Source organism: Lynx rufus, unplaced genomic scaffold, assembly GCF_022079265.1.
Source record: "Lynx rufus isolate CCGP_SWC_20201006 ecotype Redwood Valley unplaced genomic scaffold, mLynRuf1.p SCAF_12, whole genome shotgun sequence".
NCBI classification, from domain to species: Eukaryota; Metazoa; Chordata; class Mammalia; order Carnivora; family Felidae; genus Lynx; species Lynx rufus.
In genome coordinates, this window is record NW_025814826.1 from 5,576,575 (window position 1) to 5,589,650 (window position 13,076).

Genomic DNA, 13,076 nt, shown 5'->3' on the forward strand with positions numbered 1-13,076 from the left:
ATATCATTATCCATTAGGCAATTTCTTCCCATTCTCCCTTCCCCCAGACCCTCACCACCATCTGTATGCATTTTGTCTTCATGGATTTAATGTATGCTGGATATTTCATATAAATGGAATGATACAATATGTGACCTTTTTGTCTTACTTTTTTCACTCAGCAGAATGTGCTTGGGGTTCATCTATGTTGCTGTGGGAAACAGCTCATTCCTTTATATGGCTGAATACCCAGCTACTCTGTTAACATAGAAAAGGAAGGTAATAATTCTGCTCATTTGAGTTCCAAGTCCCAGTCAGAAAAGTCAATAGTGCTGGGGTCAGAGGAAATGAAGAAAATCCAAGTCCATTATTGGATTCAGAATGGCCTCCATGAAATATTTAAATAAACACAATTTGTCTCTCAAAGTGGGCCATCTTTTCTCCTGCACCTCACTGCATGTTTTCTGCATAATGCGAATAATTTATGTAGTGCTCTAATGTTCCTCCTCAAACCTTCCTGGCTTAGTGTTGCCTAACATGCTCCAAAATTATGATATTCCTATCTGTATTTTATCAAAATTCATATTCCCTAAATTCCATTAAGCTAAGAGAAATATTGGAGAGTAAAATTAGAATGAATTCAAATTGATGGATATTAATGACAATAGATAACACTTTTATAGCATTTACTATGCTTTCAGTATGCTTCTGAGTTGTTTACATGTATTAACTCATTCAACCTTCTTCATGGCAACCTTTAAGGTAGGTTTCAATATTATCCCTCTTCTATGGGTAAGAGCATAGAGTTTAAACAGATTTCCCTAAATCCTCTAGCAAATTAGAAAAGCAGGAAAAATGAGTAGAACATTGCTAGAGTTCATATATATATGTGTGTGTGTGTATATATACACACATAGAGAGAAAGAGATTTCATACACACACACACACACACACACACACTTGCAAAGTACTTAAATAGAATTTCAGTCCCAGTAATTACCTAAAAGTTGGGGGCATTAGAAAAGTGGGTAAGTTTTTTACTTGTGTTTATTTGCAATCAGACATGGGAGCAAAGATCCACAATGTTCTCAATGATTGCGTGTTTGGCCTTGTGGATTGCTCTGAGTTGTTGTTCTACTTCACGATATGCTTTGATAGGGATGCCTGAGGTCTCAAACTCATGAGATTACAACCAGTGTATTCCCAGTGGAATCTCTAGCAATGAAAGTAGGCATTCCCTTCAAGAGTAGATGCTCTTTACACGCAGAGAATATATCACACAGAATCTGTGTAATATAGTGGTAGGTGCTGTGACAGCAAGATCTCCACTGACATTGGCCTTACCTCTGTGGTTGACCTGTGCCAATGCCAGGTTCTTTGTACCAAGGCCACATGGTTCCAACTTCTCTAGACTTCTTTTAGATGACTATTACTATTGCCCTATACTTCTTCTTGCTCACAATCTTTGAACCTGGGGTGACCTCTACCTGGAAACTTATTCACTAATTTACAGGCATAACTTCTATTCACTCCAGGTGTCATTTTTGATGTCACTTTTTTCAATGAAGCTTTCCTTGATACCCCTGCTTTCCACCACCATCACTAAGACCTGTGAGTTACATTTCATTATCTTCTTTTGGTATATAAGGAAACTGAGAAAACCTGCCTATTCATTTTCGCAAGATTAGGCAAAGGGTAATTAAAATAGACTGAACGCAAGTTTGGTGGCTACATAAAACATGGAGAGAAAAATGCACACTGGCTGGGAAACTTAGAACTCGTGAAAGGGAATGACCGTGAAATCTTTGCGTTTTCTTATTGACTCATGTGTCTCAGACTGGCTAGTGGAGAAAGCAGCAACTCCAGACGCCAATAAACACAAATTAGTAAAGGTTCCGAGGAAAACATGTTCACTTTAGCCACATGGCCTGGTAAGGGACAAACTAGCAAGATAGAAAACATTTGGATGGCAGATGTGAAGACAGAATGTTAGAAATGACAAAAACTGAAAAAGAAAGAGAAAACAGACTGAAAACAAATGAGCAGGGCATCAGAGATCTGTGGGCTTAAAGCAAAAAAATCTAACATTTTTGTCATGGGAATCCCAGAAGGAAAGGAAAACAATGGTGGAGTTAAATCGTATTTGAGGAACTAATGGCTGAAAACTGTCCCAATTTGCAAAATATGTATACGTATAGACTCAAGTACCTGACTGAACCCCAAACAGGATAAATTCAAAGAAGTAAATTACAAAATAAATCACAGTCAAACTATATCAAAGTGAAAACATTTATTTTGTCAAACTATAGGCAAAGCAAATGAAAGTAATAAGAGAGAAAGGACTCTTTGCCAGTAGGAGGAAAAAACCCAGCTAAGAGGATAGTAAATTTCACTTCTGAAACCACAGTGGCCAGAAAGAAGTAAGACAATACTTTCCAAGTATTGAAAGAAATGGTTTATCAACCCACAATACTATATACAGTAAAACTACCCTTCAATAATGGGAAAAATTGGGAAGTGGAGTATAGCCTGGAGTCGTCACTTCCCTTCTTGCCCAGGCAAGGGTGCTGGGGCATAGCCCCACCCTCTGTGGCTCTTGGCCCCACTGACTGGAAAGGCTGGTAAAAAAAACCCTGAAAGCTGTACTGTCCAGTGGTGCTCAAACAAAGAGAAAGACAGGCAGAACCCATTGCTTTTAGGGCAAAGCCAGTGGCCTTGTTTTGTAAGGGAACTCTATTTGCAGACTGAACTAAGACAACAAAGAGTGTTGCCATTTTTAGAGCTGCTCCTCCTGCGGCAGTCAAGCAAAGACTCTAATTCATAGCTATATTCACCATTGAATACAGCCTTCAGCTTGTTGGACCAGGGAACTCAGCCAGAGCAAATGGCAAAATGCAAAGCTCATTCAACAGTCGGGAGTACAGTAGCACTTGAACACAGAGCAAAGCTTCTCTGTGGCCGTGGCTTCCCTCATCTGCAAACCAAAACCAGTGGCCTCACTTAACCAGGAAATTTAGTGTACACTCTTGCCTCATTTGAATCCCCAATGAGTCATACAGGCCTTGTATCCTGTCTTGGTGCCCTCCCAGGGCAGGGAAGCTAATTCATACCACACCTACAAATGAATATAATGCCCAGTCCTAACTATCTAGTAAGCCTAACCAGAGAATCCGGGTAATTGCAGAGCCCACCATGAAGGGAACCAAGCCAGTAGTCTTATTTAACTGTTCTAAGACAGCGGAACAATCCCTCACCTTTCCTAGCCTCATATTTTGAACCTATGAAGTCTGGAAGAGGAATCTGATTAACTCTAATGTTCAGATGCCAATGTAAGGAATCAAGGATTATGAAAAATCAGGTAAATATGACACCACCAACGTATACTAATATAGCTGGAATAATTGATCAGAAAAAATGGGAAGGGCACCTGGGTGGCTCAGTCGGTTAAGCGTCCGACTTCAGCTCAGGTCATGATCTCGCAGTTTGTGAGTTCGAGCCCCGTGTCGGGCTCTGTGCTGATGAGCCTGGAGCCAGCTTCAGATTCTATGTCTCCCTCTCTCTCTGTCCCTCCCCTACTTGTGCGCTCTCTCTCTCTCTCTCTCAAAAATAAGTAAACATTAAAAAAACTTAAAAAAAAGAAAAAATGGGAAAAAAGAAATAGAGATCAATGAACTGTCAGACAAATAATTTAAAATAAATCTCTCAAAGTACTGTAATGAAATATAAGAACACAGGCGACTAAGTGAAAATTTAAAAAAAAGAAAACATTGCATGAACAAAACAAGAACATATAGGAATAGGAGGCATCTTAGAGGTAAAAAATACAATAACTGAAGTGAAGAATTCAATTCTTCAAAAGTAGAATTGATCATGCCAAAGCAAAAATCAGAGACATGGATGATAGGACATTAGAAATCATCCAATCAGAGGAGCAAAAAGAAAAACAAAGAGAAACAGTGAATAAAGCCTAAGAGTGAATAAAGAAAGCCTATGAGACACAATAAAAAGAAACATTTGCATTATGGTAATTCCAGAAGCAGAAGACAAAAAGACAGGAACAGAAAGTATATATAAAGCAATAATGGCTGACCACTTCCCAAGCCTGGGGAGAGAGATAGACATTCAGATCCACGAGGCCAAAAGGACCCCCAAAAGGTTGAAGTTGACTAGGGCTACACTAAGACACATTGTGAGTAAATTGTCAAAAGTCAAAGACAAAGAAAAAAATTTGAAGCAGCAAGAGAGAAGAAAGAAGTTACATACAAGAGAACCCCCATAAGACTGTGAACAAATTTCTCAACAAAAATTTGTCAGGCCTACGCAGCCGTGTCAAATTTGGTGCCCACCCATCCGTGGCAGACGCCGGCCTGAAATAGATGACAAGGATTATTTCTTATTTAGAGATGGTGACATTCTCGGAAAGTATGTAGACTGAAATAAATCATTATTGAAATGGCATGAAGTGAAGCTGCCCATTACAGTGAAGTTGTGAAATCTTTCATCATGTAAATAATTTTCATGTCTCTCTTTTATAGTAAACTAATGGTATCCAAAAAAAAAAAAAAAAAAAAAAGAAAAAAGAAAAAGAAATAAAAGAAAAGAAAAGAAAAGAAATTTGTTAGGCCTGGAAAGAATTGAATGACATATTCAACATGTTGAAATAAAATACCATTAACCAAGAATTCTGTGCAAAGTTTTCCTTCAGAAACGAGTTATAAAGTCTGTCCCAAACAAACAAAAATTGAGAGAATTCATTACCACTACACGTGCCTTATAAGAAATGCTACAGGGAGTTCTGTCAATGGAAGTAAGAAGATGCTAATGAAAGTCATAAAATTATTAAAAATGTAGCATTCAACTCACTGGTAATAGCAAACACATGGTCAGAATTAGATTCTGTGATTTGGTAATGGTAATCCACAATTCACCCATAACTCTAGTTGAAAAGTTTAAAAAGGAAAAATAAGCATAACTATAATAATGTTATTACAAATCTATCTGTATACAAAATATACATACAAAATGTAAACACTATGTAAATGGTAGCAGAATAACCTAAAATGTGAAGGGAAGGAGAAGTAAAAGTGTAAAGTTTAGGAATTCTAATGAAGGTAAGTTGTTTTCAGCTTAAAACACGGGGTAATAATTTTAAGGTAATTTATGTAAGTCTCCTGGTAACCAGGATGCAAATATCTGTAGCAATTACACAAAAGAACATGGAAAAGAAGTTAAAGCATACTGATACCAAAAGACATCAAAACATGAAAAAGGACAGTAGGATAAGAAACAAAGAATGACGGATCTATAAAACAAGCAGACAACAATTAACCAAATGGAAATAATAAATCCTTAATTACATTAAATATAAATGGATTAAATTCCCCAATATAAAGATATAATGAGTGAATGGATTAAAACAACAAAAAATTAAACAGGATCAAACAATGTGCTGCCTACCAGAAACTCATTTTCACCTTAAAGGCACACATAGAGTGAGAATAAAGAAATGGAGAAAGCCACTGCAAGCAAATGGTAAAAGGAGGAGGAGAAGGAGGAGAAATAACAATTCCAAGTATTTATGCACCCAACATCAGAGCACCTAAATATATAAAGCAAAATTAACGGAGCTAAAAGGAAAAATAAACAATAATACAATAATAGGTGGGAATTTTAATACCCACCTTCAATAATGTATACATCAATTTGAAAGAGAATTAATAAGGAAATACTGGATTATACCAAATGGAACTGATAGTATATATAGAGGCATACCTCAGGGATATTATGGGTTCAATTCTAGAATACCACTATAAAGTAAATATCACAATAAAGTGAAGTAAATGAAGTTTTCAGTTTCCAAGTGTATATATAACTTATGTTTACACTATACTATGTTGTATCAAGTGTGAAATAGCATTACGTCTAAAAAGTGTACATACCTTAATTAAAAAATGCTTTGTTGTCAAAAGGTGCTAACCATGATCTTACCTTTCAGTAAGTCATAATCAGTGATCAAGGATCGCTGTAACAGGGGCGGCTGGGTGGCTCGGTCAGTTAAGCATCCAACTCTTGATTTTGGTTCAGGTCATGAGATTGAGACCTGCATTGGATGAATGGTGCATGGATTTTAAAAATCTGTGGTATATTCATACAACTGTGCATCACTCAGCAATAAAAAGAAATGAGCTATCAAGCCATACAATGACATGGAAAGACTTTAAATGGTCATTGCTAAGTGAAAAAAAAAAAACAAAAACTAGTTGAAAAGACTACATACCATAGGTTTCCAACTACATAATGTTCTGGAGAAGAAAAGAAAATATTAGACAGTAAAAAAGGTAAGGAGTTGTTTGGGGTTTAGGGAAAGGGGGTAGGATTGTATAAATGAAACACGGGGTTTCTATCTTAGTCTATCCAGGCCACTAAAACAGATTACCACAGACTGGCTGGCAATAATGAACAGAAATTATTCTTCATAGTTCTGGAGGCTGGCAAGCACAAGATCAAGGCAAGAGCAGATTTGGTCTTGGTGAGAACCTGCTTCCTTTTTCATAAACACCTATGTTTTTACTGTGTTCTCACATGGAGTGGGGGCATGGGAGCTATCAGGGACTTTTGTATAAGAGCACTAACCCATTCATGAGGCATCTGCTATCATGACCTAATTACCTACCAAAAGCCCCATCTCCTAATACCTTTAAGTTGGGGGCTACGACTTCAGGAAATGAATTTTGAGGGGACAGGAACATTCAGTGTATAGCAGGCAGCGAATCTATTTTTCACAATACTAAATGATGGATACCTGACATTATATATTTGTCAAAACTCACAGAATTTTACCAAAGAATGAACCTTCATGCCTGCAATTTAAAAAGTCCACTTCAGAGGTAAAGGATCCCAGGAAACAATGCAAACTTTGATAAGATCACCTAACTATATGACAAATGTATAAAACATCCTCACTGAAGGAGGTGGGGGGGAAGGTACTGACCGAGGTAAATGGAAATGAATAGATTCTGTAAGAATAAAGGAAACAGGTGCTGCACAGAGGCAGTGTGCTTGTTAGTAAAGTTGTTTCCCATGGAAGTAAAGGTTGACTCTCAGGTACTGTTATATGTGTGTGCTCAAATGAAATGAGTAAGTAAGTGGATGGAAAATAGTGGGAGCCAATTTCCTTACTGTTAGGCAAGCCAGGAAGGGGGCTAGACTAACCCTTATAGTGAGAGGTTAGAGCTGAAGACATCAGCAAGAACTTACAGTTAGCTTAAAATAAATACTTAAAAAAAAAACCCTGATCATAAAGATCAGTTAATATTACAAATTTAAAAATATGTGCGTATACAGTAGGTAGCGTACAAACATATTTCTTTGCTGTCCCAGCAAGAAATGGCCAAAGGGAAACAACACTCCAGTAGTAACGAGCACACACAACACCCAGATCTTAATTTTTAATTCCGCCCTCAGTAAAAAGAAACAGGATCCTTGGAAAAATGGCTAATACTAGGAATGGAACAGGAAATATACAAGATGAGACTGGAGTACCTTGTGGTGTCAGAATGTAAGTGCGTAAGCATATGTCAAAGGGACATAGAAGCCAACTGAATGATTTTCCATTGACCAAAGCTGGAGCCATTTGAACAACAAAATAAATGGTGTCAAGTTGTAACTCAATGCATTAAATAATCAAATTGTAGTTCAATGCATTAAGTAATCAAATTATAACTCAGTGCATTAAATAAACAAATATCCATACTGAGATAAGTAAATGATTAAATTTTGTCAGCTTGACTCGCCACGGGGTGTCCAGATTAATCTTTATTTCTGAAGGCATCTGTGAGGGTATTTCGAGATGAGATTAACAGTTGAACTGGTGGATTCGGCAAAGTAGATTTCCCTTCACAATGTGGGTGGGCATCTTCCAACCCAGTGAGGATCTGAATGGAGCAGAAGGCTGAAGACTGAGGAATTCACCTTTTTTCCCTGCATCATTGAGCTGAGACATCTTATCGTCTCTGGGCTCTGGACTGGCATTTACACCATTGACTAGCCCAGTCTCAGACCTTCAGAGGTAGACTAAATTACACAACTGGTTTTCCTGGGTCTCTAGCTCATGCTTAGCTCATGCTTAGTTTTCCAAGGTGCATACCCTGCTGTGGATGGATAAATACATAGAGAAAGGAAGAATATTCTAATATGGGCAGGGACAACGTGATTACATTTCTCCTGCTGTCTCCTACCAATGAAGAATGTCAGCAGCTCAGCCAAACCGAAACCCGTCTATCCTTTGACTTCAACCACCGCCTCGTTACACAAATCCAATTACTCAGTCCCTTTGCTTCTCAATTTGCATCATTGATATATTAACACTTAGGTCACAGTCCTATACAGTTGACTTTGAGACCAAGATTCCTGTGCCAATTATTAATAAGGCAGTGCTATTTAGAGAAATCAGAAAGGCAATCAGGCAAGCTGGCGGGGCCAAGGGAGAAAGACAGAGGAAGGTGTGATTATAGTCAGATCTCCGCTTTAGCGTGAATCCAGAGGGGAGCTCTGGTTGGTCCTGGAGGCAAGGGTGGGGGCAGGTGGGGTTTCACTCATCCTTCCAAACTGGGGAGTCATCGATTCCAAACCCGGGTTCTCTGTGCATGCTGTCCCACCGGGAGACAATTGTTTATCATGTGAGCCTTGGGATTTAGGGGTGAACCTTACCAACAAAAGTGCATAGAAAACGAGGTGGGCTCACAGAAGTCCAAGGAATGTGAAGGGACCTGAGAGAAACATCAGCTTCCATAATTCCTATTTGTCATGATTTTCTGGCTGCTGCCACCTCCCGCTCAGAATATGTATTTCCTCCCTATTCTGTCTCCTCGCTGAAAGGTTTGACCTATTCTAAAAATCCACAGTGTTGCAACCATAGTAACCTTTCAGAAACAAAGACCCTTTTTGTTGCCTCCTATTTGCTACTTCTCAGACATTTTCCAGCACCTTTATTTTAAATTCAATTACTGAATATGACACAGAGAAAATTGTATGACCTCGGTCCTCCTGGCATTTTCACCTCTTCCTCTTTACAGTATATATTTTAATCAGATTAAACCACTGGTTATGACTTGGTATGTCAGATTGTATTTTACACCGTAAGGTTCTCTCCTGTACATGTTATTCTTGCCTATCCTTTAGAGTTAACTCTGCTGTTGCACATATCGAAGGGGCTCTTCTGACCTCTGTCCACCCTATAACTCCTGCTGAAAGCTCCTTTATGTGTCCAGCTTTTGTAACCTCTGTGATGGCGCGCAGAAGATTGCAGAATGTATTTCTAATTGTTCATTTGTCAGTATCCGCAAGGAGATTATGACTGCACAAATCCTGGGGTCATTTCATATACATCAGTGTATCCTCTGTCTAAGAACAATGCCTGATGTATTATAGTAATTTAATAAGTACTATATGCTAGTTAAATATTGAGAATGAAATGTTGAAATAAAGATGTGGGAGGCTTCATATCACCTTGTCCAATGTAACTCTTTTCAAATGAATAATTTCTCCCCCACATAAATTTTATAAAAGTTGCTTATGGTGAGCCTGTATTTGTAGCTCTTTTGTGTTATAAAACTTGCATAAATGTGAGCAATAAGAAATAATTTCTTGATATCACTGAGAGTAGATATGTTATCAAAACATCATCCAAGTGCAATTCAATTCTAAATATAAAAACTACCAAGAAGGAATTCTCAGCAACATTTTACAAAATATGTCAAGCTTGATAAATGCTTACTGCGGGCAATTCATTAAGTCTTATCGGGGAAAACAAATATTTAATGAAATAGTAGCACCTCAAGCCAAATGTGAACATTCTTTGAAATTGCTTTGATTGAATGAAGCACTCAAATATATTTCAAACTCACGTACTCAAACTCATCAACGCCGTCTCTTGGAAGCAGCTGAAAAAAACGGATGTTAACAAGCTATGCTAAATGTTTCATATTTACCAGAGTATTTACAAGATCTAAAGGTTTATAAGGAAATAGAACATCTTAAAAGTCTACCCAAGCAAGAAGTTTGCTCTGGCTTATTAATTTTACAGATGTTCACTTGTTTCCATGGAGGGTAATATCTCCATGCAGCTTCTGGGCAGAGTGCTGTGCATTCAAAGATTCTTGGGGAAATAGCCAGAGAAGCAGTATCTGTCATCTGCACATGTGGATTCAGGCAATTTTTCAGCCGTCTCTCTCTCTAAGGAAGGGGACATCCAACACAGAGAACATTTGTATGAATTAAGTGCTTTAGCTTTTAATTTTAAAAGGGGAACTTTTTATGCTTGATTCATTTTAGTGATTATTTAGCTAATTGAACACACAGCTGTACTTGTTCAGACAGTAATAGTTTCAGCAGATGGTAGGTTCAAATCTAAATTTTGGGGAATTCCTAAAGTTATGGCAACATTTAAATGAAAGATTCTGAGAATGACCTTTTATTCCTGTGGATGTGAGTTATTTTGTGTCCATACAAGATTATTGCTTCTTTTAGCTTAAATTCCATAATTTAGATTCAGTTCATGTCTTTCCTGATGAAGATAGTTCAGTAATTGATATTTGCTAATTTTCTACCAATCTGAAATATTAATATGTTAAGACGTCCAAATTTGAAAACTCACTCTTTCCACCTAACCTACTCAAACCTATTTAATTGCCAAATTTATGACTAATGCAAAGTAGAAACTCATTTTCAAATTTAGATGACGTGAAGAATTAAGATGACCTCTTTAGTGTTTTGTAAGAATACATGTATCTACCATAGGTGAAGAAAAATCTTACTTCCCTATGCTTCCTTTTTTGCAGCAATGAAGTTTTAATATTTTCTCTACAAACCGTGTCTCTTTATTCTACTCATATTTTATTACCGTATTCTGTGTTTGTAATCATACGCCTAGCATTGATTGACCCTCAAGCATTTTTTTGCTTTATTTTGTGTAAGTGCATATTTTCACATCCTCATTCGTGGATTTTGCTATGAACTTAGTAGTCACTTAAAGAACTATCATTGACTGACAGTGTCTATAAGACAAAATTTTTAATTGCTCAGAAAATTTTCAACTGTTTTCAGTAATTACATCAGTAAAAAAGATCCCATTATATTCCTCTGAGAAAAGGCACTGATCAACAAACAAGCAAATAAAAATACTGGTGGAAACAACTTTCATTAAATACAGAGATGAGTTCATTCAGAATGGATAATTCCGTGTAGAAAAAAAAATAGAGGTGAGGATTAGAGGCAGCAATGAAAATATGATAGATCTATATAGGTTTCTCAAGTCTGGCTAACCCCTCGGTAGACTGTAGATTACCATTATATTCACTATCATTTAGACATACAAAGCTTTTGATAAGTCAGAACTGACAGCACTTTAAGATTTTTTTGGGGGCGGGCTGGAAATTGGACTGAGAATGTACATGTTGTTCAGTAAATGTATCACTAAAACATTTACCCAGTCCTAATTAGGTAAATGGCTGACCACTTCTTATAAAAAATTATGTTAAAAAACATATAGCCAACAAAGTCCTGGGCTTAAATATAGGGGCACCACCTCTGTCCTACAATATATAACAGAAAAGCCATGAATAAAACAAGAATTGTCCTCAAGAAATAATTTTGAGCAATCTTTAATATTCAGACAAATGAAGAGATAACCTCTCTGAATCTCAACCAACATTCTTAACCTAAAGTTATAAATTATTTCAGAGTAAAAGGTATAAAAATAAAAGTTATATAAAGTCCTCATGGGGTCGTTAGTCTGCTAACATATAAATTATTACCAACACAATTAAAGCCTCTGTGTATCCAGTCCAATGATATGCATTCCACTTATCTGAGGCATCTACAATTCTGTCTGTGCTCATTAGTACAATTTCTTTACTTTTACACATCACGCACCCTTGTTCAAGATATTTTAGAGGTTTACATGTCATGTATCAGTGGTGCCATACTGCATATATTATTTTGCAACTTGCACTTTTGTTTAAAAGAAAACATTTGGGATTTATCGGTGCTGCTGATTCATGAGGGTTTAGTTTATTTTTAACACAGATGAATAAGAGAAAACACACGCACGCACACACGTGTTGGAGTAATTAACACGTGTGGATATAACTGAGAACGCTTCGCATGTATTAACTCATTTAAACCCCACAACATTCCTAAGATAGCAACATGATAACAAAGCCGTAGCATGTCTAATTTACTAGTGAAAAATAATTGACACAGAAAGTTTGTATGAATCCACTTTATCAATTTTGCCCAAAGTCCTTTGATCGCCTATTGACGGACATTTGTGATGTTTTAAAGAGTATTTGCTATTTTTGAAAATGCTGCAGGGACGTTCCTGTGCACGTGGCCTTGCGTGTGTGTGGATTGTGGAGGTGGCTACGGAGTTGGGCCAAAGGATCGATGTTCGTGGCAACTCAGTTTGGTCTCCGTTGGTATTTCCCTAATTTGGTGTGTTTAATGTTATTGACCACGCAGTTTTCCTTTTTAAAAGTATCTTTTTATGTGTGTTTTGAATTTTTTGCTCAGTAATCAGGCTTTATTTTAATGGGAACGTTTTCATATTTTGAACAACTGCTCCTTGCTTTATATATGTGAAACAAAGATTTCCCGACGGCTTATTTGTAACTTTATTTTGATGTTTGTTCAGTGAACAGTTGCTTTTGTCTTTTATGGAGTAATATTTATCAGTAACTACTTTCATGGTGTATGTTTTTGGGTTTTAAGAAATTGTTCTCTACAGTAAAGTTATGAAGACATCATCAAATATTTCCCTCTAAAATGTTATATAGTTTTGTTTTTTATTTTAGGAACATGGAACTGATTTTTATGAACTGCGTGACATGAAAATAATTGGGTTTTATGTGGAAATATAGCCAGTTCCCTTTCCATCGATTTTGAATAGGCCATCCTTTTCCTACAGATAATTTGTGCTGCCTCCACCACATATTAATGTCCACTTGTAGATTTCTGTGTGGCTCTATTGTTTTATTGGTCCGTATCTCTACCGATATGAAGGGTCTAAGTAACATGGCTTTATAATAGGTCTTGATCTG